The sequence below is a fragment of the Phyllobates terribilis genome, unplaced genomic scaffold, assembly GCF_046119375.1.
Source record: "Phyllobates terribilis strain yellow unplaced genomic scaffold, ASM4611937v1 Scaffold_259__1_contigs__length_2703414, whole genome shotgun sequence".
Classification (NCBI taxonomy): domain Eukaryota; kingdom Metazoa; phylum Chordata; class Amphibia; order Anura; family Dendrobatidae; genus Phyllobates; species Phyllobates terribilis.
The window spans coordinates 1,458,956-1,484,673 of NW_027363019.1; the positions used below are offsets into that span (position 1 = coordinate 1,458,956).

Genomic DNA, 25,718 nt, shown 5'->3' on the forward strand with positions numbered 1-25,718 from the left:
TCAGCTCATCTCTCAATGCTTGGATGAAAAATCACAGTTGGGAAGGAATGGACGGGACAAAGAAAGTTACTGATAATCCAGCACTTGTTTTCCAGTGTGAATAACGTCAAAAACTTTTATTGAAAAATCCAAATTAAAATCATAGAAACATTAAAAAACAGATAGGAGCAAAACATCTCTGCGTTTCTACCTGGTATTTGTGTTCAGTTCTTCTTCATGACATAATAAATCACCAGTAACCGGCTTCTTCTACACATCATAGGGTCTAATGCACAGCGGAGACCCCCAGCCCCAAATGGACATGTGCAAGTATGTCTACATTACCCCTATGGATGATCATATGTCCACAACAAAAAGCATCCGTGCAATAGAAGAATGAAGTGTCTGCATCTATAATGTGTATATTATGTATAATTACTATAAAAGAGGAAAAAACACAATTCAGTAAATGGATACAAGGTCTGAACGAAGATTCATATCACTGGGGAATCTGGGGTCCAATTCCAGAATCCACAAGGCTTCTCGGGGGTGTACTTTTTATACCAATCTCCCCCTTAGCTGGTCTGGTGACATATTCAATACCCACAACTGTAAAGTGATTAATCCCTATTGTGTTGTATGAGATGTTGTGATGCTGCAGATGTATTACGTGTTGTGGGGCCAAGAACGTCCCTAACGTGTCCCCCAATGCGGTGACGTAAGGGTCTGACCGTGCCCCCCACATATTGCAGCAGACAAGCTTCACATTGTATGGTGTCAATGGCGTGTGGAGCTACAACTAATGAGATGTCGGATATTATAGGGTTTATTATGGTTAGTAGATGCAGACATTTTTGCTTTGTGCACAGACTTGCACCAACCACATTTATTTCTCCCACATTCAATGAAACCTTTGGTGTTTGTCCTCCACGTGTCAGTTGTCTTTCTTGTTGCTGGATCCTTGTCGGTGTATAACATAGGTAAATGTTTTCTGGTAATATTCACTATATTATAGGAATCTTCTCTGCAGCCAGTATTGAATGTAACTCTAGACTGATGGATGTTTCCTTCTTTGTGGGTTTTCGGTAATGTATGAAATATTGGACATTGTGGGTGATTTTCCTTTAATCGTTCTATTTGTTTGGCATTAAGTACAGCCGATACCAAACCCTCCTCCAAAAGACAATGTAAGGGGGTATTGTATGAATTAGTAGGATCTCCATCTAGAGTGCGGCATATATTAGTATCGTCATCCATGTTCATAACCTCCGGCTCATACAACCCACTATCCAGAGCTGTGATCGAGCCCCCTTTATCTGCAGCTCTAATGACTTTATTAGGGCTGTGCTCAGGGCCGTATCTGGCATTCATGCTGCCCTAGGCACTTTAAGTGCTCACGCCCCCTACTGGTAATTCATACTAAAAGTGCTCATACCCTTTAGGCCCCCTTCACACGTACCGGAGACACACACGTACACCCATTATAATCTATAGGCTACGCACATGTTCACACGGACCGGACATGTCCGTTTTTTGCCGGCAGCTCGGACGTCAGTACGTCCTGCACACAGATGACATAAAGTGTGACATCCGCACACACGTCTGTGTGACACGTGCCGGAAGAGAGTGCAGAATAGAAATGACAGATATTTAGGTGTTAGATGTGCAAAGATCGAGATAGATGATAGATATCCGTGAGATATATAATTAGTGCCGTGTGTGTGGAGTTTACTGTACTTGTGTTTAGCTAATAAATTAAAAAAGAGATGTGGAGTCCTCCCTATTTTTGATAACCAGCAAAAACAAAGAAATGACATCACAAAGAAATAAAAAAATGAAGAAAACCACAAACAGTCTCATTATATAAAATATACACTGCTCAAAAAAATAAAGAGAACACTTACACAACAGAATATAACTCCAAGTGAATCAAACTTCTGTGAAATCAAACTGTCCACTTAGGAAGCAACACTGATTGACAATCAATTTCACATGCTGCTGTGCAAATGGAATAGACAATAGATGGAAATTATTGGCAATTATCAAGACACCCTCAATAAAAGAGTGGTTCTGCAGGTGGGAACCACAGACCACATCTCAGTACCAATGCTTTCTGGCTGTTTTGGTCACTTTTGAATGTTGGTTGTGCTTTCACACTCATGGTAGCATGAGATGGACTCTACAACCCACAGAAGTTGCTCAGGTAGTGCAGCTCATCCAGGATGGCACATCAATGCGAGCTGTGGCAAGAAGGTTTGCTGTGTCTGTCAGCGTAGTGTCCAGAGGCTGGAGGCGTGACTAGGAGACATGCCAGTACACCAGGAGACGTGGAGGGGGCCGTAGGAGGGCAACAACCCAGCAGCAGGACCGCTACCTTCACCTTTGTGCAAGGAGGAACAGGAGGAGCACTGCCAGTGGCCTGCAAAATGACCTCCAGCAGGCCACAAATGTGCATGTGTCTGCACAAACGGTTAGAATCCGACTCCATGAGGGTGGTATGAGGGCTCGATGTCCACAGATGGGGGTTGTGCTCACAGCCCAACACCGTGCAAGACGCTTGGCATTTGCCACAGAACACCAGGATTGGCAAAGTCGACACTGGCGCCCCGTGCTCTTCACAGATGAAAGCAGGTTCACACTGCGCACATGTGACAGACGTGACAGAGTCTGGAGACGCTGTGGAGCGATCTGCTGCCTGCAACATCCTTCAGCATGACCGGTTTAGCATTGGGTCAGTAATGGTGTGGGGTGGCATTTCTTTGGAGGGCCGCACAGCCCTCCATGTGCTTGCCAGAGGTAGCCTGACTGCCATTAGGTACCGAGATCAGATCCTCAGACCCCTTGTGAGACCATTTGCTGGTGCGGTTGGCCCTGGGTTCCTCCTAATGCAGGACAATGCCAGACCTCATGTGGCTGGAGTGTGTCAGCAGTTCCTGCAAGATGAAGGCATTGAAGCTATGGACTGGCCCGCCCGTTCCCCAGACCTGAATCCGATTGAGCACATCTGGGACATCATGTCTCGCTCCATCCACCAACGTCACGTTGCACCACAGACTGTCCAGGAGTTGGCGGATGCTTTAGTCCAGGTCTGGGAGGAGATCCCACAGGAGACCATCCGCAACCTCATCAGGAGCATGCCCAGGCGTTGTAGGGAGGTCATACAGGCACGTGGAGGCCACACACAATACTGAGCCTCATCAGGAGCATGCCCAGGCGGTGTAGGGAGGTCATACACGCACGTGGAGGCCACGCACAATACTGAGCCTCATCAGGAGCATGCCCAGGCGGTGTAGGGAGGTCATACAGGCACGTGGAGGCCACGCACAATACTGAGCCTCATCAGGAGCATGCCCAGGCGTTGTAGGGAGGTCATACAGGCACGTGGAGGCCACACACAATACTCAGCCTCATCAGGAGCATGCCCAGGCGTTGTAGGGAGGTCATACAGGCATGTGGAGGCCACACACAATACTGAGCTTCATCAGGAGCATGCCCAGGCGTTGTAGGGAGGTCATACAGGCACGTGGAGGCCACGCACAATACTCAGCCTCATCAGGAGCATGCCCAGGCGTTGTAGGGAGGTCATACAGGAACGTGGAGGCCACACACAATACTGAGCCTCATTTTGACTTGTTTGTAGGACATTACATCAAAGTTGGATCAGCCTGTAGTGTGTTTTTCCACTTTAATTTTGACGGTGACTCCAAATCCAGGCCTCCATTGGTTAATAAATGTGATTTCCATTGATGATTTTTGTGTGATTTTGTTGTCAGCACATTCAACTTTCTACAGAACAAAGTATTCAATGAGAATATTTCATTCATTCAGATCTAGGATGGGTTATTTCAGTGTTCCCTTTATTTTTTTGAGCCGTGTATATACACAAAGATGAAAAAACGTCCATAACAAAATATATTAACTATCAAATAAAATATGTAATTTTACACCAATACACATCGCCACAAATATATATATATAGGCGTGTATAGGAAATGCAAAAAAAACATAAAAAGTTTTATTTATATAGCGCCAACATATTCCGCAGCACTTTACAATTAAGCGGGGACATGTACAGACAATAAATTCAATACAAGGTAAGACAGTTTAAACAGTTACATTAGGAGCGAGGGTCCGGCCGCTCGCACGCTTACAATCTACAAGGGAATGGGGGGAACACAATAGGTGGAAAGTGCTTGTTATTTCAGGTCTGACAATTATAATAAATAGGGATTTTCATATAAAGCTGCATGATCCGGTCATCAGCCCGTATGTATAAGTGCAATAATCAAGTATCGAGTGCAGTTATCGTGTGCATGGAGGGTGTGAAGACAGATGAAGAGTAGGGAGCAGATTCTGAATAATATATAGAAGGAGGGAACAGGGGAAAGTAGGTTTACTGAGTTGTTGAGGTGGTCGGCTTGTTTAAAGAGATGGGTTTTTAAAGCGCGCTTGAAGACATGGGGGCTAGGCATCAGTCGGATCGTCTGGGGTAGTGCATTCCAGAGAACTGGCGCAGCACGAGAGAAGTCTTAGAGACGGAGGTGCGAGGTTCGGATTATGGGGGATGTTAGGTCATTTGTAGAACGGAAAGCACGTGTAGGGTGATAGACAGAGATGAGAGAGGAGATATAAGGTGGTGCAGAACTGTGGAGAGCTTTGTGGCTGAGAGCGATGAGTTTATATTGGACCCTGTAGCGAATGGGCAACCAGTGTAATGACTGGCACAAGATGGAAGCATCGTTGAAGCGGCTGGACAGAAATACGACCCTGGCTGCCACAGTCAGGACGGATTGGATTGGAGAAAGTTTGGTAAGAGGGAGACCGATCAGAAGAGAGTTGCAGTAGTCCAGACAGGAGTGAATAAGAGCGACAGTAAGAGTTTTAGCAGTTTCAAAGATGAGAAAAGGTCGGATTCTGGAGATGTTTTTAAGATGCAGGTGACAAGAGCGGGTGAGTGATCGGATATAGGGAGTAAAGGAAAGGTTAGTGTCGAATATGACCCCAAGGCAGCGGGCGTGCTGCTGGAAGTTATGGTTGAACCCTCCAAGGTAATTTCGATGTTAGGTAGAGTTAGGTTAGTAGAGGGGAGAAACACAAGAAGTTCAGTTTTGGAGAGATTCAGTTTAAGATAGAGGGAGGACATGATGTTAGAGACAGCGGACAGACAGTCCTTAGTATTTTCTATTAGGGTAGGGGTGATGTCAGGTGAAGAGGTGTATAATTGGGTGTCGTCAGCATAGAGATGATACTGAAACCCAAATCTGCTGATTGTTTGTCCAATAGGGGCAGTGTATAGAGAGAAGAGGAGGGGGCCTAGGACTGAGCCCTGCGGACTCCGATAGTAAGGGGACGAGGAGAGGAAGAGGAGCCGGCAAAAGATACAGTGAAGGAGCTGTCAGAGAGGTAGGAGGAGAACCAGGAGAGAACAGTGTCCTTGAGGCCAATAGAGCGGAGCATAGTGAGGAGGAGCTGGTGATCCACAGTGTCAAATGCGGCAGAGAGATCCAGGAGAATCATCAGGGAGCAGTGACCTTTGGATTTAGCTGTTTGTAGATCATTAGAGACTTTAGTGAGGGCAGTTTCAGTGGAGTGTAAGGAGTGGAAACAAGATTGTAGAGGGTTGAGGAGTTATCTGAGAGATAGCGGATTAGACGGGAGTGGACCAAGCGTTCCAGGAGTTTAGAGATGTAAGGAAGGTTAGAGACAGGTCTGTAGTTAGCAGTGCAGTTCTGGTCCAGAGATGGCTTTTTAAGTAAAGGGGTTATGATGGCATGTTTAAATGAGGAAGGAAAGATACCTGAAGAAAGAGAGAGGATAAATATTTTAGTCAGGTGAGTGGTGACCACCGGTGAGAGAAACTGCAGGAGATGTGAGGGAATGGGGTCACTGTTGCAGGTTGTAGGCCGAGAAGAAGCGAGGAGCTGGGTAACTTCTTCTTCTGTGACTGGCTCAAAGATGGCTAGTGAGCTTGAAGTGCGGCAGGTAAAGGGATCCAGGCACTGAGGAGATTGGGCTGAGATGTCCTGATGGATGTGGTTGATTTTTTCTAGGAAATAAGTGGCCAGATCCTCACCGCTGAGGTTGGTGGTGGGGGGCCTGTGCATTAGGTTTCAGGAGAGTTTAAGGTTTCAAAAAGTCATTTTGGATTGTTGGACAGTGAAGTGATGAGGGTGGTGAAGTAGGATTGTTAGCCAGATGAAGGGCAGAGTTATAGGTTTTGAGCATGAATTTATAGTGGATGAAGTCCTCTGCTAAAAGAGATTTTCTCCACTGACGCTCAGCACACCTAGAGCAACGCTGAAGAAAGCATGTTTGCATTGTGTGCCAGGGCTGCCATTGTCTGCGCCGGGTCTTTCTGCATATAGAAGGTGCTGCTTCATCTAGGGCGCTCTTCAGTGTATTATTGTAGTGTGACAATGCCAAGTCTGGACAGGAGAGGGAGGAGATGGGGGCTAAAGATGTGTGGAGATTGTCCATAAGCAGCTGGGTATTAATGGTACGTGTATTCCTATAAGTGTGGTAAGTGGGGGTGTCCCGTGAGAGGAGACAGTTCTTGACAGAGAAGGAAGGAAGGTTGTGGTCCGACAACGGGAGAGGGGAGTTAGTAAAGTCATGCAGCAAGCATAGACAGAAGAAAACCAGGTCCAGAGTATTCCCGTCTTCATGTGTAGGAGAGTTAGTAACCTGTGAGAGGCCGAATGAGGGGGTTAGAGAAAGTAGATGAGAGGCAGATTGGGAGAGGGGATCATTGATGGGGATGTTAAAGTCTCCCATGATGATGGTGGGGATGTCACAGGATAGAAAGTGAGGAAGCCAGGAGGCAAGGTGATCCAAGAACTGGTGGGAGGCGCCTGGAGGGCGATACACAACCACCACTCACAGGGAAAAGGGTTTGAAGAGTCTGACGATGAGGACTTCAAAGGAAGGAAACATAAGTGAGGGAACTGGGGGGATGACCTGGAAAGCACATTGTGGTGAAAGGAGCAAACCAACACCTCCACCCTGTCTATTCTCAGGTCTGGTGGTATGTGAAAATTTCAGCCCACCAAATGAGAGCAGCAGCTGCGATGGTGTCTGAATGCTGGATACAGGTTTCTGTAATAGCCAGAAGGTGAAGGGAATTAGAGAGGAAAAAATCATGAATGTAAGTTAGTTTGTTACACACAGACTGTGCGTTCCAGAGAGCACAGTGGAAAGCAACAGGAGAGGGCATGCACTGAATGTTACTAAGATTAGCAGGGTTTCTATATGCAGCTGGAGGAGAGTGGTGTATGCTAGTGGAGGGAGGACCAGGGTTGGGGGAGATGTCGCCAGCGACTAGGAGGAGAAAAAAGAGAAAGAGCAGGTGGTGCAATGATTTGTATGAACTTTTGCGTGCTGTATGGAGGTAGTGGATGGTTTGGAGTGGGTGAGAAATGTCAGTAGAGCCTCAGAGTTATACATGAGAGAGGGGAGAAGGGAGGGGTGGATATGGAGAGAGTGCACAGAATGTGTTAAAGGGCGGGCGAGATGTGAGAAAGCAGAAGTTAAAACAAGTAAGATAACAATCATTGTACCATTTAACTATACGCACCAAAGTCTAAAAAACATGTATCATCATTCACCCAGAACACATTCTAATTCTCCTCTGAATATCATAAATGGGAAGGAAAAATTATTGACCTAATTTATATATTATTTGTTTTACATTTTTCGCAATCTCCACTTTTAAATCTGTATCTGCCGCCTGCAGTCTATCAGCAGTCAACAAGATTAAATCCAGGGAACACTTATTAATCTGCTCGAATTGATCGCAGAAAGTCCCATCCTCTGAAAACAGAGTGGGGCGCAGATGGACTCGCAGTCCTCGCGATAGGCGTTTTTCTCCACAGTATTCCATTACAGTTGCAGCATGAAGTTCATAGGAGACTCACCTTTTGGTTTCTTTTCCCAGTCACGTCTCCTGAATTCACTTGTGGATATTTTGAGAAAGTCCGAAGATATCGTTGTCTGAGACAAAATACCAGGTGATAGAACAAGTGAGTGCTCCTAGGAGAGGAGGCAGTATTAAGAGAAGGTTATTAAGGAGGGAAGCCTTCTGGATATTGACTGTAAATCGTCTGTCTCCTAAAGGCCTGAATCTAGAGTATAATGTGAGTCTGTCAGTAGAGCTGGGGGACAAATGTTCCCTTTCTTTTCTTTCTTCTTGCAGACAGTACAGACACGGTGGTCTCGCTGGAGCGCAGATACCGCATTGTGCACTAACACATCTATGGTTATAGAAATGATCGGGGTCAGGAATGAAGTTGAGATTTGATGAAGGTTTTTTATGGATAGAGCAACATTGGATTCCGGGGAAGAAGCTTTCACATTACTATTTGTGGCTTCGGTTCTTATGTTGTGATAATGTCGGTATACTCATTGTTTTTCAGTATGTAGACAGTGATCAGGTCATAGAAGGGTTATGGATTTAGAATGGCTTTCATTTCTCATTGGGTGAATATTTTAATATCTGAACGGATGACTAAATTATCAGCATTAGAACATTTTAATAACATTTTTTAAAATTAAAAAAATAGGAGAAAAAAAATATTAACTAAATAAAATATTAAAAATTCGCCAGACCCTCATCACAAGATGGCGCCGAGAACTCTGCACAACAACATGGAGAGGAGGAGATGGCGCGGGAGGATGCTGAGGCTGAGTCGCACCCGGGAGAACCTGAGCCTACGTAAAGACAGGTATCTGTACAACTCCGCTCTGCTATACAAGACACAGACGTATCTCTTAGGCCGGGGTCCCACTAGCGTACGGTATGCGATGCGAGACCACCCGATGCGATATGCTAATGACACTCGCTGCTGCTCTGCTGCGAGCGGGAGCCGAATGTCAGTGCTCCATGCTCTGATCCTCTCGCACGGCTGCGGAGGGGACGGGGAAATCAGTTTCTCCATCTCCTCTGTTGCTGGCATTGGCGGGAATTGCACTGCACTCGGGTGGTATCTGAGTGCAGTGCGATGTTTCACACGCACCTGTAGATTATATGGGTGCATGCGATCCGATCGGAGCTGGAAAACAAAACGCCGCTGAGCAGAGAATCCGAGGATTACTGGGTACAGACGCAGTCTGGTGTTTTATCGGATTGAAGTGAGAGCGAGCCCTGACTGGGGAAACAGATGAACTTACTATAGATGTGGACCTGATGAGACTACTGGACTTACAGAACCTCCGGGAGCAGAGAAATCCTCATCACTGGAGAAAGCGGCCACTATGTGACGTCAGAGGGAGGAGGAGCCGGAGGAGCGACTGCGCCGGGATCATCTGCAGATCTGGGCGGGGCAATGACCCCTGAGGGGGAGGAACTGCGGTGACGTCATCACTGTCACATGACCGCAGCCTCATCACAGCTCCTTCACCATTATAATAACTTTATAGTTTATGGTTGCGTTTAGTTTGGAGTTGATTATTTGTGCTCCTCCATTCTAGCTGATTCACTAGTGAGCCGTCTACATCAGAGTGGGTTTATAGATGATCTCCCTGTAGCCTCTATTCTGTACAGTTCATTGCTGACCTGACTAGAATGGAGTTGCTGGAGCGATGTCCTCATAGGATCAAATCCAATCTAGACGGCTCATGACTGAAACCTCCAGAATGGAGTTAATTCCAGGAGCTCCTCATAGATTCCAATCTAGTGGCGTAGGAATTATAAATGTATGTATTGTCACTTTTTGTGACATACATAATTACACACAGCACTGATTGTTCAGTTTTGCCCCAATTTGACTTCTACTGTATTTCCACCAGTCCCAGCCACAGCACCGACATTTCTGAACAGTGGACGGAGCTAGACAACATTTATGTGATCATTTTTGCCCCTTTTGTGATGTAAATTATGATAATGTCCACCCGCTCTTCACAATGCTGGTGCTGACCAGGACTGGTGGACAGGCAAGAGAAGTAACATTTTGTCAAACATGAACAATCAGAGCTTTGTGTAAGTTTTTAAACTATGAAAAGTGATAAATTAAAAAATAAGTTTTTCTTTATATTAACACAAAAAAGCTTTCTACCTGTCATCTTTTATTAATACTGGCATGCAAAATTTGTTTCTTCATGAATTGTGGCTGCAATCTTGTATAATGTCTGCCAAGAAATAATAAAACACCCTGCAGCAACTCCAATCTATATGTCTCAGTACAGAGATGACAAGATTGAGCTGCTGCCCTGAGGTCCATGATTTGGGGGCACAATGTACTGTGTATAAGGACGTCCTCTGTACAGAAACTCCATTCTACAACCCCTGGCAAAAAATATGGAATCACCGGGCTCGGAGGATGTTCATTCAGTTGTTTAATGTTGTTGAAAAAAAGCAAATCACAGACATGGCACAAAACTAAAGTCATTTCAACTGGCAACTTTGGGGCTTTAAGAAACACTAAAAGAAATCAAGATAAAAAATGTGGTACTCAGTAAGGGTAATTTTTTTCAGACCAAGCAGAGGGAAAAAATTATGGAATCACTCAATTCTGAGGAAAAAATTATGGAATCACCCTGTAAATTTTCATTTCCAAAACTAACACCTGCATCAAATTAGATTTGCTCGTTAGTCTGCATCTAAGAAGGAGTGATCACACCTTGGTGAGCTGTTGCACCAAGTGGAGTGACATGAATCATGGCTCCAACACGAGAGATGTCAATTGAAACAAAGGAGAGGATTATCAAACTCTTAAGGTAAATCGTCACGCAATGTTGCAAAAGATGTTGGTTGTTCACAGTCAGCTGTGTCTAAAATCTGGAGCAAATACAAACAACATGGGAAGGTTGTTAAAGGCAAACATACTGGTGGACCAAGGAAGACATCAAAGATTCAAGACCAGAAACTTAAAGCAATATGTCTCCAAAACAGGAAATGCACAACAAAACAAATGAGGAACGAATGGGAGGAAACTGGAGTCAATGTCTGTGACCGAACTGTAAGAAACCGCCTAAAGGAAATGGGATTTACATACAGAAAAGCTAAACATAAGCCATCATTAACACCTAAACAGAAAAAAACAAGGTTACAATGGGCTAAGGAAAAGCAATCGTGGACTGTGGATGACTGGATGAAAGTCATATTCAGTGATGAATCGCGAATCTGCATTGGGCAAGGCGATGATGCTGGAACTTTTGTTTGGTGCCGTTCCAATGAGATTTATAAAGATGACTGCATGAAGAGAACATGCAAATTTCCACAGTCATTGATGATATGGGGCTGCATGTCAGGTAAAGGCACTGGGGAGATGGCTGGCATTACATCTTCAATAAATGCCCAAGTTTACATTGATATTTTGGACAGTTTTCTTATCCCATCAATTGAAAGGATGTTTGGGGATGATGACATCATTTTTCAAGATGATAATGCATCCTGCCATAGAGCAAAAACTGTGAAAACATTCCTTGAAGAAGACACATAAGGTCAATGTCATGGCCTGCAAATAGTCCGGATCTCAATCCAATTGAAAATCTTTGGTGGAAGTTGAAGAAAATGGTCCATGACAAGGCTCCAACCTGCAAAGCTGATCTGGCAACAGTGCTGTGATGGCCTATTTTTATTCGTCCCATACAGAATCCATGAATGGACGGACAGACCTGTGCTAGGCATACCTGAAAATTACTTTATTAAACATGGACATAGTCTTTCCTAAGTAACATTGGGGTCCCTGATGGTCCTAACCTCAGCAACTTATGTTTTATCCAATATGTAACAGTGTGTCCCTCTCCCGCCTGTGTTCATGTACTCTATGTAATGTAACCTGCTTTAGTTTAAGGGGTGTAACAGTGTGTCCCTCCCCCGACCTGTGTTCATGGACTGTAATGTAATCAGGCCTAGGTCAATAGCTCTTGTTGCATCTAGTGGGTTTGAACCCTTTCCCCATCCAGGGTCTGATCCCAGTAGACAGAACAATAGACTCATGTTTGGCCCTATCAGTTGCATGGTGACTCCCGACGCTGGAGGGTCTCAGGCTGCAGCCAGATCCTCGTGGCGTATGTGGATTGATAGAAGCTGCAACGTGGGATTGTGTCGTGTCCCTCATCTGCTGGATCCATTGAACTCATCCAAGGACTATTTCTATATTTTCCCTGGCGGGAGGCACTCCCAGACTTGTTTCTGCTGTTATATAGTGTTATATAGCAAAAACAAACCAAATATGGAGTATATGGCAAAGAATCAAAAAACTTTATTGTAAACAATATACAGAAAAGACAAACGTGATTAAAAAGGACGACACACAGACAACCAAACTGGGTGACACATATACAACATAATAGATGTTAAATATCTATTGGGACAAGAAGTGCTCGTATTCAAGTCATTTATGCACTGGTACAAAATGATGGCATATTTCATCACTATGGATATGTACCACGTGCCATATGGCCCATAGTGCCCTATGAAAAAATGCTAAAGAATTATAATGCACTTTTACCCATATTAGATGAGGTGTCAGCACCCAGAATAAACAAGCACCACAACAAGTGTTTCACGTGGTATATCCTATGGCTTCCTCGAGGGGATTGTTTAATAGGACCTTCCATGTCTGTTTAAATATACTTTAGGACCTGCGGTCACGTGACTGGAACGGACCAATCATCTCCTGGATAGTGATGAGCGAAAAGGGTTAAACGAACATACTCGCTCATCACTACTCCTGGATCATTGGCGCATGCGTGCTGAACCGCCCGAGCCAGATGCGTCACGCACGGCAATCAAGGTGAACCACGCATGACAGGGAACCAGGACATGTTGGCATGGCCCCCGAACATGCGCAGACACCATGCAGATGCCGTGCATGACGCAGAGGCAAGGGGTGGCACAGCACCCACGCGCTCACCAAAGAGAATAACACAGCAACGCATTTAGACAAGTATAGCAAAGCAACTACTTAATGCAAAAATGTGTTAGAGTAAGCAGTATCATTTTCCTATAATTGCAACACGATTCTGTCAGTACGAAAATCTATTTTCTTGGTCCAATTTAATTGTTGCTCGTAGTATCCTCATATTGATTAACCATATGTAGGTGATCCATATAGACTATGGGGGGGAGAAAGTTACAAATAACAAAGAAAACAAATTTAAATCAACACATACAATTGTATAAAAATACCACAGATTAGATCTATTAAAGAAATGGGGTTGTGAGTGAAATACGCTCTCCTCTGCCTTCCGAACTCCAAATTAATACGATTTGTTTTACGAGCGCTCGGGAAATCAATACCGCACAGCCTTGTATGGTGGACTAGAAAAGACTTCTGCTTTATTATCACATGTGGGACTTTAAATAGGGTCAGAGACAAAGGAATAGTGCCCTCTGACCTATGAACCAATAGTAACCATAAGGGGAGTGAATAGTAATGTGACTCCTCCCCGCCCATCAGTGTTACTTGATCACCATTACACAGAAGTTACAAGACAAGATGGAGACCACACAATCAGAATGGATTCTTCTCTCACAGGGTGAAGCTCAGGGCCTCATTGAGGCCATTGGACGTCATTGTTCCCAGTTCCACTGTCCATTTGGTTTCCCTTTGAGCCAGAATTTTTTTTTACGTTTCCACCCCTAATGCCACTATGGATGACATCGATGCCATAAATGTTTTAGGATTTCTCCCATGACAGATTTTAAAATGGCGTGGTATCATCTTTAAGGAGGTTGCGTCGGCCACAGTCCTCGCGGCGCAAATGTCTCTCACATGCTCCCTAGTCCTCACCCGCAATTCTCTGGATGTTAATCCCACATAGATTTTACTGCAACCGCATGTGGCATAATATATCAAATTAGATGTTCTGCACGTAATATGATAATTGATTGTATATTGGCGGCTCCCAGAAGCGTTTGAGAACTCGGAGATGCGAGAGACATTAACGCACACCACACAGCGACCGCACGGAAAACAACCATTTATCGGCCACCTTGTTCCAAATGGATTGGATCTTGGTGGAACATAGCGGCTTTTGACCAAAATCTCCTTAATACTTTCACAATGCCTAGGTGTCATTTGAGGAGATGCTGTTAAATGAGAGGAAAGTGACGGTTCAGTGAGTAACACAGACCAATGTCTCTCAAGAATGGTTCTCATAACCCCCAGTCCTGATTATAAGTGGAGATGAATCTAAGTTGGCCAGGACCATCTTTTGATTTTGTTATAGACTGTAATAGTGTATTCCGGGGGGGTGGACCGCGCTCTCCTATATCCATTTTTAATACAATGCTTACTGTACCCCCTCTCAATAAAGAATGATGCAAGATCCTTAGCCTGATTTTCAAACGCATCATCGGAAATATCACATTGTTTCTGCTGTTGTGGACTCATTGCGGACTCTGCAGAATTACCTTCATTTCTGCCGTTCCATTTTCCCTGTTCCAATAAATCTGGTTGGATTGATGGTCGGCCTGGTGTCCCTTCCTGCTGTCACACACCCAGTCACAATGACCACTAAAACTTTACTTCTACAGGCCACCTGGAAGGCAAAACCACCACAGAAGGTTGTGACGGACCAAGATTGCCAAAGAAACACTGCTGTGACCTAATAAAATAGTCTGCAGGAGGAACACGATCCCCGTCATTGCAGATCTATTATTGTGGACATTTGTGGAGATACTTCTGGATTTCTTGAAAACTCAACGTTTACCCACCTTGATAGAGATCAAACTATCAGTTACCGGTCATTAATGCCACAACAAGCTTCACTCAACCTGTTTAATTAAAATAACAAAAGGCAAAAATACATCTATATGTAGAAATCACTGACATTTTTAACCCCTTACTGGCCCATGGCGTACTAGTACGCCTTGGGCCATCACCACCGGTTCAGTTAGGGCTCCGGCGCTGAGCCCGCACTGAACCGAGCACATGTCAGCTGATTCTTACAGCTGACATGTGCCCGCAACAGCCGCGGGTGGAATCGCGATCCACCCGCGGCTGTTAACATGTGAAATGCCGCTGTCAATCTCTGACAGCGGCATTTAACTCGCGCTTCCGGGAAGAGCGTCACTTACCCCGCCCATCGGCGACCCCATCACGTGATCGCGGGTTGCAGATGGGTGGGCATGACAACCCTGGGTCTGCAGCAGACACCAGTGGTTGTCATGAGCGCCACCTAGTGATCGGCGCTCATAGCACAGGACCATTTCTGCTGCATGCAGGGGATCTGCTCATCACCTCTATGTAGCAGAGGCGATCAGACAATTGCTGCTTCTAGTCTCCTATGGAGACTATAGAAGCAAGCAAAAAGTGAAAAAAAAAAAAAATGAAATGTTTTAAAAAATATAAAAAAAAAATATAAAAGTTTAAATCACCACCCTTTCGCCCCATTCAAAATAAAAAAAAAAACACCAAAAAAACCCCCACATACACATATTTGGTATCGCTGCGTTCAGAATCGCCCAATCTATCAATATAAAAAAAGAATTAATCCGATCGGTAAATGGTGTAACAAGAAAAAAAATTCTAAACGCCAGAATAACGTTTTTTTTGGTCGCTGCAAAATTGCAATAAAATGCAATAAAAGGGCGATCAAAACATCGGATCTACCCCAATATGGTATCAATAAAAACTTCAGCTCAGCGCACAAAAAATAAGCCCTCACCCAGCCCCAGATCATGAAAAATGGAGACGCTACAGGTCTCGGAAAATGGCACCATTTTTTTTTTTTTTTACCAAACTTTGGAATTTTTTTTCACCACTTAAAAAAGAACCTCTACATGTTTGGTGTCTACGAACTCGTAATGACCTGGAGAATAACGGCGGGTCAGTTTTAGCATTCAGTGAACGTGGTAAAAAAAAAAAAATATCTGTGGTATTGCACTCTTTTTGCAATTTCACCGCACTTGGAATTTTTTTCCCCGTACACGATATGGTAAAATTAGTAATGGCGTTGAAAAGTACAACTCGTCCCGCAAAAAATAAGCCCTCACACGACCATATTGACCAAAAAATAAAAACGCTATGGCTCTGGGAACAAGGGGAGCAAAAAACGAAATTGCAAAAACGGAAAATGGCCAGGTGTGAAGGGGTTAAAATAGAAAACGTAACAAACAAATGTAACATTACAGAAAACATGTTGCTGATAGTTCCTGCCATTAGAATGAGGTCTGTATGTAGCACACCACGATGGCACGGATCAGGCCCCCACAATCAATGGAGCACTTCTGAGATATGAAGACTGTGAATGGATATTGCGCGTCATGGCGTGCAGGAGTAAGAGGAGAAATTGCAGGGATCAGTTCACACAAAGAGGAAGAATCTGCTGTAAATGGTTTTTCCACAAAATACATTTTCATCAATAGATCTTGGAATAAGGCCGGCTTTCTTTCAGCTTTCCCTGCACATTAGGATACTTTGCTCTGCCCTCAGCAGTGCAGAGAGACGTGCACCTGCGCAGGAGCGCAAAGAGAGACTGTGTGTATGACATAGGACGCGTTATCCAAATGAAGCAGAGGAGGGCGCCATTCACAAAATAGGAGGCATTGTGCCAAGATCAGCAAGGCCCATCAGAGCAGGCTGCCCCTCCAGTGAGGATAAATGCTGTTCTTGAAGTGATACAGATCGGCCTGGGGACTTGTATACAGCCTTATGGAATAAGGTATATATGGCCTTACGGTGGTGGCTGCAGCTTAAATGAGAAAAACCTAGTGACAAATTTACCTTAACCAAGAGGATAAAGGATGACCAATAGGTGTTATCTGTAAGTTCTCTCTTTGCTCCTTGGGTATCAAGGAGGATATACAAAGTACCCATGCTTTTCTGTGAATGACAGCCGAGATAGGACTCATCACTGGAGCCAAAAAAAAGTTTGACCAACGAGAACATCTTTGCAACCTGGACTCAAGAACAGTTTCCAAAAGTTTACTTTATCCCACAAGAGTTCTCCTGCCACCACATTACATTTTTTACATTCCCATTTGGACAACTTAACTGAAAACATTGGTGCTGTTAGCGAAGAGCAAGGAGAAAGATTTCATCAGGATATTAAGGAGATGGAATGTAAAAATGATGGAGAACAACTGCTGGAGGCTTCACAGAGGAGATCCGCAGCCTTCTATGAGAGAAAGATGGAAGGTGAACATGTAGGCCGAGGGATTGAGGAAATCCACGTGTCAGACAATCTACAAATGAACACACAATTAGGACTCCGGCCCATCTGACATGAAACAATGGCTAACATATCTTGATTTACCAAAGAAAGGAACAATATTTGTAGTCTGGCCTAATCCAGAACAGTTCACACTGTACACAAACGGCCAGATAATGAGTCGTCACACAAGCCCCCCTACATGCAGACATTTACATGTACCACCACACTTGTGAAAGCCCCACAAAGTGCAGCCCTATGCATGTATCAGCACAATCTCTGTGCAAGATCAATGCCATACATCACCCCCTTTTTTTAGACTAGCCTGTTGCAACATAACCCCTTTCCCAGTGCAATCCCCAACATGCAGCGCCATCATGCATCATCACCTTGACTATGCAATCCACACAGCAAGCAGTCCTGTGCAACCGCCAACATGCAGCATCAGTGCAAACCCATCAACATGTAGCAACATACCTGCATTACCCCCTTCACTGTGAAGCACGCCCAAGAAGCAGCCCTGTGCATGCAGTATCAGCACATCAACATGCACCATCAGCCCTTATCCTGTGCAAGCCCTCTGCAATAACCCTTCTCAGTGGATGCCCCTCTACATGCACAGCCCATGCCTCCTCACACCAACCGCGCAGGCCCCTGGATGCCCCTCTACCTACCCCATGCCCCCTCACACCAGCCGCGCAGCCCCCTGGATGCCCCTCTACCTACCCCATGCCCCCTCACACCAGCCGCGCAGCCCCCTGGATGCCCCTCTACCTACCCCATGCCCCCTCACACCAGCCGCGCAGCCCCCTGGATGCCCCTCTACCTACCCCATGCCCCCTCACACCAGCCACGCAGCCCCCTGGATGCCCCTCTACCTACCCCATGCCCCCTCACACCACCCACACAGCCCCCTGGATGCCCCTCTACCTACCCCATGCCCCCTCACACCAGCCACACAGCCCTCTGGATGCCCCTCTACATACCCCATGCCCACTCACACCAGCCACACAGCCCCCTGGATGCCCCTCTACATACCCCATTCCTCAGTCACACCAGCCATGCAGCCCCCTGGATGCCCCTCTGCATACCTCATGCCTCCTCACACCACTCACGCAGCCCCTTGGATACTCCTCTACATACCCCATGCCTCCTCACACCACTCACGCAGCCCCCTGGATACTCCTCTACATACCCCATGCCTCCTCACACCAGCCACACAGCCCCCTGGCTGCCCCTCTACATACCCCATGCCCCCTCACACCAACCACACAGCCCCCTGGATGCCCCTCTACATACCCCCTCACACCACCCACACAGCCCCCTGGATGCCACTCTACATACCTCATGCCTCCTCACACCACTCACGCAGCCCCCTGGATGCCCCTCTACATACCCCCTCTCACCACCCACGCAGCCCCCTGGATGCCCCTCCACATACCCCCTCACACCACCCACACAGCCCCTCCACATACCCCCTCACACCACCCACACAGCCCCCTGGATGCCCCTCTACATGCACAGCCCATGCCTCCTCACACCAACCACGCAGGCCCTTGGATAACCCTCTACAAACCCCTGGATGCCCCCTCACACCAGCCACGCAGCCCCCTGGATGCCCCCTCACACCAGCCACGCAGCCCCCTGGATGCCCCCTCTACCTACCCCACGCCCCCTCACACCAGCCACGCAGCCCCCTGGATGCCCCCTCTACCTACCCCACGCCCCCTCACACCAGCCACGCAGCCCCCTGGATGCCCCCTCTACCTACCCCACGCCCCCTCACACCAGCCACGCAGCCCCCTGGAAGCCCCCTCTACCTACCCCTCGCCCCCTCACACCAGCCACGCAGCCCCCTGGATGCCCCCTCTACCTACCCCTCGCCCCCTCACACCAGCCACGCAGCCCCCTGGATGCCCCCTCTACCTACCCCTCGCCCCCTCACACCAGCCACGCAGCCCCCTGGATGCCCCCTCTACCTACCCCACGCCCCCTCACACCAGCCACGCAGCCCCCTGGATGCCCCCTCTACCTACCCCTCGCCCCCTCACACCAGCCACGCAGCCCCCTGGATGCCCCCTCTACCTACCCCACGCCCCCTCACACCAGCCACGCAGCCCCCTGGATGCCCCCTCTACCTACCCCACGCCCCCTCACACCAGCCACGCAGCCCCCTGGATGCCCCCTCTACCTACCCCACGCCCCCTCACACCAGCCACGCAGCCCCCTGGATGCCCCCTCTACCTACCCCACGCCCCCTCACACCAGCCACGCAGCCCCCTGGATGCCCCCTCTACCTACCCCACGCCCCCTCACACCAGCCACGCAGCCCCCTGGATGCCCCCTCTACCTACCCCACGCCCCCTCACACCAGCCACGCAGCCCCCTGGATGCCCCCTCTACCTACCCCACGCCCCCTCACACCAGCCACGCAGCCCCCTGGATGCCCCCTCTACCTACCCCACGCCCCCTCACACCAGCCACGCAGCCCCCTGGATGCCCCCTCTACCTACCCCACGCCCCCTCACACCAGCCACGCAGCCCCCTGGATGCCCCCTCTACCTACCCCACGCCCCCTCACACCAGCCACGCAGCCCCCTGGATGCCCCCTCTACCTACCCCACGCCCCCTCACACCAGCCACGCAGCCCCCTGGATGCCCCCTCTACCTACCCCACGCCCCCTCACACCAGCCACGCAGCCCCCTGGATGCCCCCTCTACCTACCCCACGCCCCCTCACACCAGCCACGCAGCCCCCTGGATGCCCCCTCTACCTACCCCACGCCCCCTCACACCAGCCACGCAGCCCCCTGGATGCCCCCTCTACCTACCCCACGCCCCCTCACACCACCCACGCAGCCCCCTGGATGCCCCCTCTACCTACCCCACGCCCCCTCACACCACCCACGCAGCCCCCTGGATGCCCCCTCTACCTACCCCACGCCCCCTCACACCACCCACGCAGCCCCCTGGATGCCCCCTCTACCTACCCCACGCCCCCTCACACCACCCACGCAGCCCCCTGGATGCCCCCTCTACCTACCCCACGCCCCCTCACACCACCCACGCAGCCCCCTGGATGCCCCCTCTACCTACCCCACGCCCCCTCACACCACCCACGCAGCCCCCTGGATGCCCCCTCTACCTACCCCACGCCCCCTCACACCACCCACGCAGCCCCCTGGATGCCCCCTCTACCTACCCCACGCCCCCTCACACCACCCACGCAGCCCCCTGGATGCCCCCTCTACCTACCCCACCCACGCAGCCCCCTGGATGCCCCCTCTACCTACCCCACGCCCCCTCACACCACCCACGCAGCCCCCTGGATGCCCCCTCTACCTACCCCACGCCCCCTCACACCACCCACGCAGCCCCCTGGATGCCCCCTCTACCTACCCCACGCCCCCTCACACCACCCACGCAGCCCCCTGGATGCCCCCTCTACATACCCCACGCCCCCTCACACCACCCACGCAGCCCCCTGGATGCCCCCTCTACATACCCCACGCCCCCTCACACCACCCGCGCAGCCCCCTGGATGTCCCTCTACATACCCCACGCCCCCTCACACCACCCGCGCAGCCCCCTGGATGTCCCTCTACATACCCCACGCCCCCTCACACCACCCGCGCAGCCCCCTGGATGTCCCTCTACATACCCCACGCCCCCTCACACCACCCGCGCAGCCCCCTGGATGTCCCTCTACATACCCCACGCCCCCTCACACCACCCGCGCAGCCCCCTGGATGTCCCTCTACCTACCCCACGCCTCCTCACACCACCCGCGCAGCCCCCTGGATGTCCCTCTACCTACCCCACGCCTCCTCACACCACCCGCGCAGCCCCCTGGATGTCCCTCTACCTACCCCACGCCTCCTCACACCAGCCACGCAGCCCCCTGGATGCCCCCTCTACCTACCCCACGCCCCCTCACACCAGCCACGCAGCCCCCTGGATGCCCCCTCTACCTACCCCACGCCCCCTCACACCAGCCACGCAGCCCCCTGGATGCCCCCTCTACCTACCCCACGCCCCCTCACACCAGCCACGCAGCCCCCTGGATGCCCCCTCTACCTACCCCACGCCCCCTCACACCAGCCACGCAGCCCCCTGGATGCCCCCTCTACCTACCCCACGCCCCCTCACACCAGCCACGCAGCCCCCTGGATGCCCCCTCTACCTACCCCACGCCCCCTCACACCAGCCACGCAGCCCCCTGGATGCCCCCTCTACCTACCCCACGCCCCCTCACACCACCCACGCAGCCCCCTGGATGCCCCCTCTACCTACCCCACGCCCCCTCACACCACCCACGCAGCCCCCTGGATGCCCCCTCTACCTACCCCACGCCCCCTCACACCACCCACGCAGCCCCCTGGATGCCCCCTCTACCTACCCCACGCCCCCTCACACCACCCACGCAGCCCCCTGGATGCCCCCTCTACCTACCCCACGCCCCCTCACACCACCCACGCAGCCCCCTGGATGCCCCCTCTACCTACCCCACGCCCCCTCACACCACCCACGCAGCCCCCTGGATGCCCCCTCTACCTACCCCACGCCCCCTCACACCACCCACGCAGCCCCCTGGATGCCCCCTCTACCTACCCCACGCCCCCTCACACCACCCACGCAGCCCCCTGGATGCCCCCTCTACCTACCCCACGCCCCCTCACACCACCCACGCAGCCCCCTGGATGCCCCCTCTACCTACCCCACGCCCCCTCACACCACCCACGCAGCCCCCTGGATGCCCCCTCTACCTACCCCACGCCCCCTCACACCACCCACGCAGCCCCCTGGATGCCCCCTCTACCTACCCCACGCCCCCTCACACCAGCCACGCAGCCCCCTGGATGCCCCCTCTACCTACCCCACGCCCCCTCACACCAGCCACGCAGCCCCCTGGATGCCCCCTCTACCTACCCCACGCCCCCTCACACCAGCCACGCAGCCCCCTGGATGCCCCCTCTACCTACCCCACGCCCCCTCACACCAGCCACGCAGCCCCCTGGATGCCCCCTCTACCTACCCCACGCCCCCTCACACCAGCCACGCAGCCCCCTGGATGCCCCCTCTACCTACCCCACGCCCCCTCACACCAGCCACGCAGCCCCCTGGATGCCCCCTCTACCTACCCCACGCCCCCTCACACCACCCACGCAGCCCCCTGGATGCCCCCTCTACCTACCCCACGCCCCCTCACACCACCCACGCAGCCCCCTGGATGCCCCCTCTACCTACCCCACGCCCCCTCACACCACCCACGCAGCCCCCTGGATGCCCCCTCTACCTACCCCACGCCCCCTCACACCACCCACGCAGCCCCCTGGATGCCCCCTCTACCTACCCCACGCCCCCTCACACCACCCACGCAGCCCCCTGGATGCCCCCTCTACCTACCCCACGCCCCCTCACACCACCCACGCAGCCCCCTGGATGCCCCCTCTACCTACCCCACGCCCCCTCACACCACCCACGCAGCCCCCTGGATGCCCCCTCTACCTACCCCACGCCCCCTCACACCACCCACGCAGCCCCCTGGATGCCCCCTCTACCTACCCCACGCCCCCTCACACCACCCACGCAGCCCCCTGGATGCCCCCTCTACCTACCCCACGCCCCCTCACACCACCCACGCAGCCCCCTGGATGCCCCCTCTACCTACCCCACGCCCCCTCACACCACCCACGCAGCCCCCTGGATGCCCCCTCTACCTACCCCACGCCCCCTCACACCACCCACGCAGCCCCCTGGATGCCCCCTCTACCTACCCCACGCCCCCTCACACCACCCACGCAGCCCCCTGGATGCCCCCTCTACCTACCCCACGCCCCCTCACACCACCCACGCAGCCCCCTGGATGCCCCCTCTACCTACCCCACGCCCCCTCACACCACCCACGCAGCCCCCTGGATGCCCCCTCTACCTACCCCACGCCCCCTCACACCACCCACGCAGCCCCCTGGATGCCCCCTCTACCTACCCCACGCCCCCTCACACCACCCACGCAGCCCCCTGGATGCCCCCTCTACCTACCCCACGCCCCCTCACACCACCCACGCAGCCCCCTGGATGCCCCCTCTACCTACCCCACGCCCCCTCACACCACCCACGCAGCCCCCTGGATGCCCCCTCTACCTACCCCACGCCCCCTCACACCACCCACGCAGCCCCCTGGATGCCCCCTCTACCTACCCCACGCCCCCTCACACCACCCACGCAGCCCCCTGGATGCCCCCTCTACCTACCCCACGCCCCCTCACACCACCCACGCAGCCCCCTGGATGCCCCCTCTACCTACCCCACGCCCCCTCACACCACCCACGCAGCCCCCTGGATGCCCCCTCTACCTACCCCACGCCCCCTCACACCACCCACGCAGCCCCCTGGATGCCCCCTCTACCTACCCCACGCCCCCTCACACCACCCACGCAGCCCCCTGGATGCCCCCTCTACCTACCCCACGCCCCCTCACACCACCCACGCAGCCCCCTGGATGCCCCCTCTACCTACCCCACGCCCCCTCACACCACCCACGCAGCCCCCTGGATGCCCCCTCTACCTACCCCACGCCCCCTCACACCACCCACGCAGCCCCCTGGATGCCCCCTCTACCTACCCCACGCCCCCTCACACCACCCACGCAGCCCCCTGGATGCCCCCTCTACCTACCCCACGCCCCCTCACACCACCCACGCAGCCCCCTGGATGCCCCCTCTACCTACCCCACGCCCCCTCACACCACCCACGCAGCCCCCTGGATGCCCCCTCTACCTACCCCACGCCCCCTCACACCACCCACGCAGCCCCCTGGATGCCCCCTCTACCTACCCCACGCCCCCTCACACCACCCACGCAGCCCCCTGGATGCCCCCTCTACCTACCCCACGCCCCCTCACACCACCCACGCAGCCCCCTGGATGCCCCCTCTACCTACCCCACGCCCCCTCACACCACCCACGCAGCCCCCTGGATGCCCCCTCTACCTACCCCACGCCCCCTCACACCACCCACGCAGCCCCCTGGATGCCCCCTCTACCTACCCCACGCCCCCTCACACCACCCACGCAGCCCCCTGGATGCCCCCTCTACCTACCCCACGCCCCCTCACACCACCCACGCAGCCCCCTGGATGCCCCCTCTACCTACCCCACGCCCCCTCACACCACCCACGCAGCCCCCTGGATGCCCCCTCTACCTACCCCACGCCCCCTCACACCACCCACGCAGCCCCCTGGATGCCCCCTCTACCTACCCCACGCCCCCTCACACCACCCACGCAGCCCCCTGGATGCCCCCTCTACATACCCCACGCCCCCTCACACCACCCACGCAGCCCCCTGGATGTCCCTCTACATACCCCACGCCCCCTCACACCACCCGCACAGCCCCCTGGATGTCCCTCTACATACCCCACGCCCCCTCACACCACCCGCGCAGCCCCCTGGATGTCCCTCTACATACCCCACGCCCCCTCACACCACCCGCACAGCCCCCTGGATGTCCCTCTACATACCCCACGCCTCCTCACACCACCCACACAGCCCCCTGGATGTCCCTCTACATACCCCACGCCTCCTCACACCACCCACACAGCCCCCTTTATGCCTCCACAGCATTTATTCACATGGTCAGTTCTTCTCACCTCAATCCTCACAGCAGAAGGCTGAACACGAGCTCCTCATCACCATCCTCCTGTCCCGGCACAATGTGCACTGCTGCAGCTGCACGATGGATAGTGTCCGCTGGACTGAGAAGGCCCCGCCCCTTCCGGTGACGTCATGATAGAATGAAATCACTCCTCCCCCTCCAGAAATCAACTCCAATCTAGACGCTGCCTATAGATTATAGACTCATTACAGTCTGTGAGGAAACACTGCGAGAGCCAATCACCACCCGAAGCCCCGCCCCCTGATCACGTGGCAGTGACGTAAACACGGGTCCTTCACCACCTCTCCTGAGCTCCGCCCCCTGATCACATGGCGGTGACGTCACCACAGGTCCTTCACCACTTCTCTCCTCAGCTCCGCCCCCTGATCACATGGCGGTGACGTCACCACAGGTCCTTCACCACTTCTCTCCTGAGCCCCGCCCCCTGATCACATGGCGGTGACGTCACCACAGGTCCTCCCGCTCTCAGTGCAGCAGCTCCGTCCTGGGTGTGCGCAGCTCTTGCTCTCTGGTATCAGCCAGCAGCAGGTTTCCGCTTCCCGCCATTCCGGTGAGATTACAGGGAGGGTTTGTGGTGAATCTGTGAGAGGAGAGTGTGGGGTGAGATCAGAGCTGTTCCTGTGGAGGCTCCTGCTCCATGTGACTGCGGCTCCTCAGTGTTGTATGGGGGATCTGCAGCGGCTCCTCCTCACCTCACCGCCCCCGCTGGAGGTGGAGTTACCACGGTGACCGTCCCCCGCTGGAGGTGGAGTTACCACGGTGACCGTCCCCCGCTGGAGGTGGAGTTACCACGGTGACCGCCCCCCGCTGGAGGTGGAGTTACCACGGTGACCGTGCCCCGCTGGAGGTTGAGTTACCACGGTGACCGTCCCCCGCTGGAGGTGGAGTTACCACGGTGACCGCCCCCCGCTGGAGGTGTAGTTACCACGGTGACCGTCCTCCGCTGGAGGTGGAGTTACCACAGT

General features: G+C 52.2%; 1 long non-coding RNA gene across 1 annotated transcript; it reads right to left on the bottom strand.

Annotated features, from left to right (window-relative positions):
• Positions 1-12,157: 12,157 nt before the first annotated feature.
• Positions 12,158-25,095, bottom strand: LOC141219278 (uncharacterized). The gene is made up of 2 exons (XR_012287857.1): positions 24,728-25,095; positions 12,158-17,110 (listed from the first exon to the last, which is right to left on the bottom strand). It is a non-coding gene; the product is annotated as an uncharacterized lncRNA (long non-coding RNA).
• Positions 25,096-25,718: the final 623 nt, after the last annotated feature.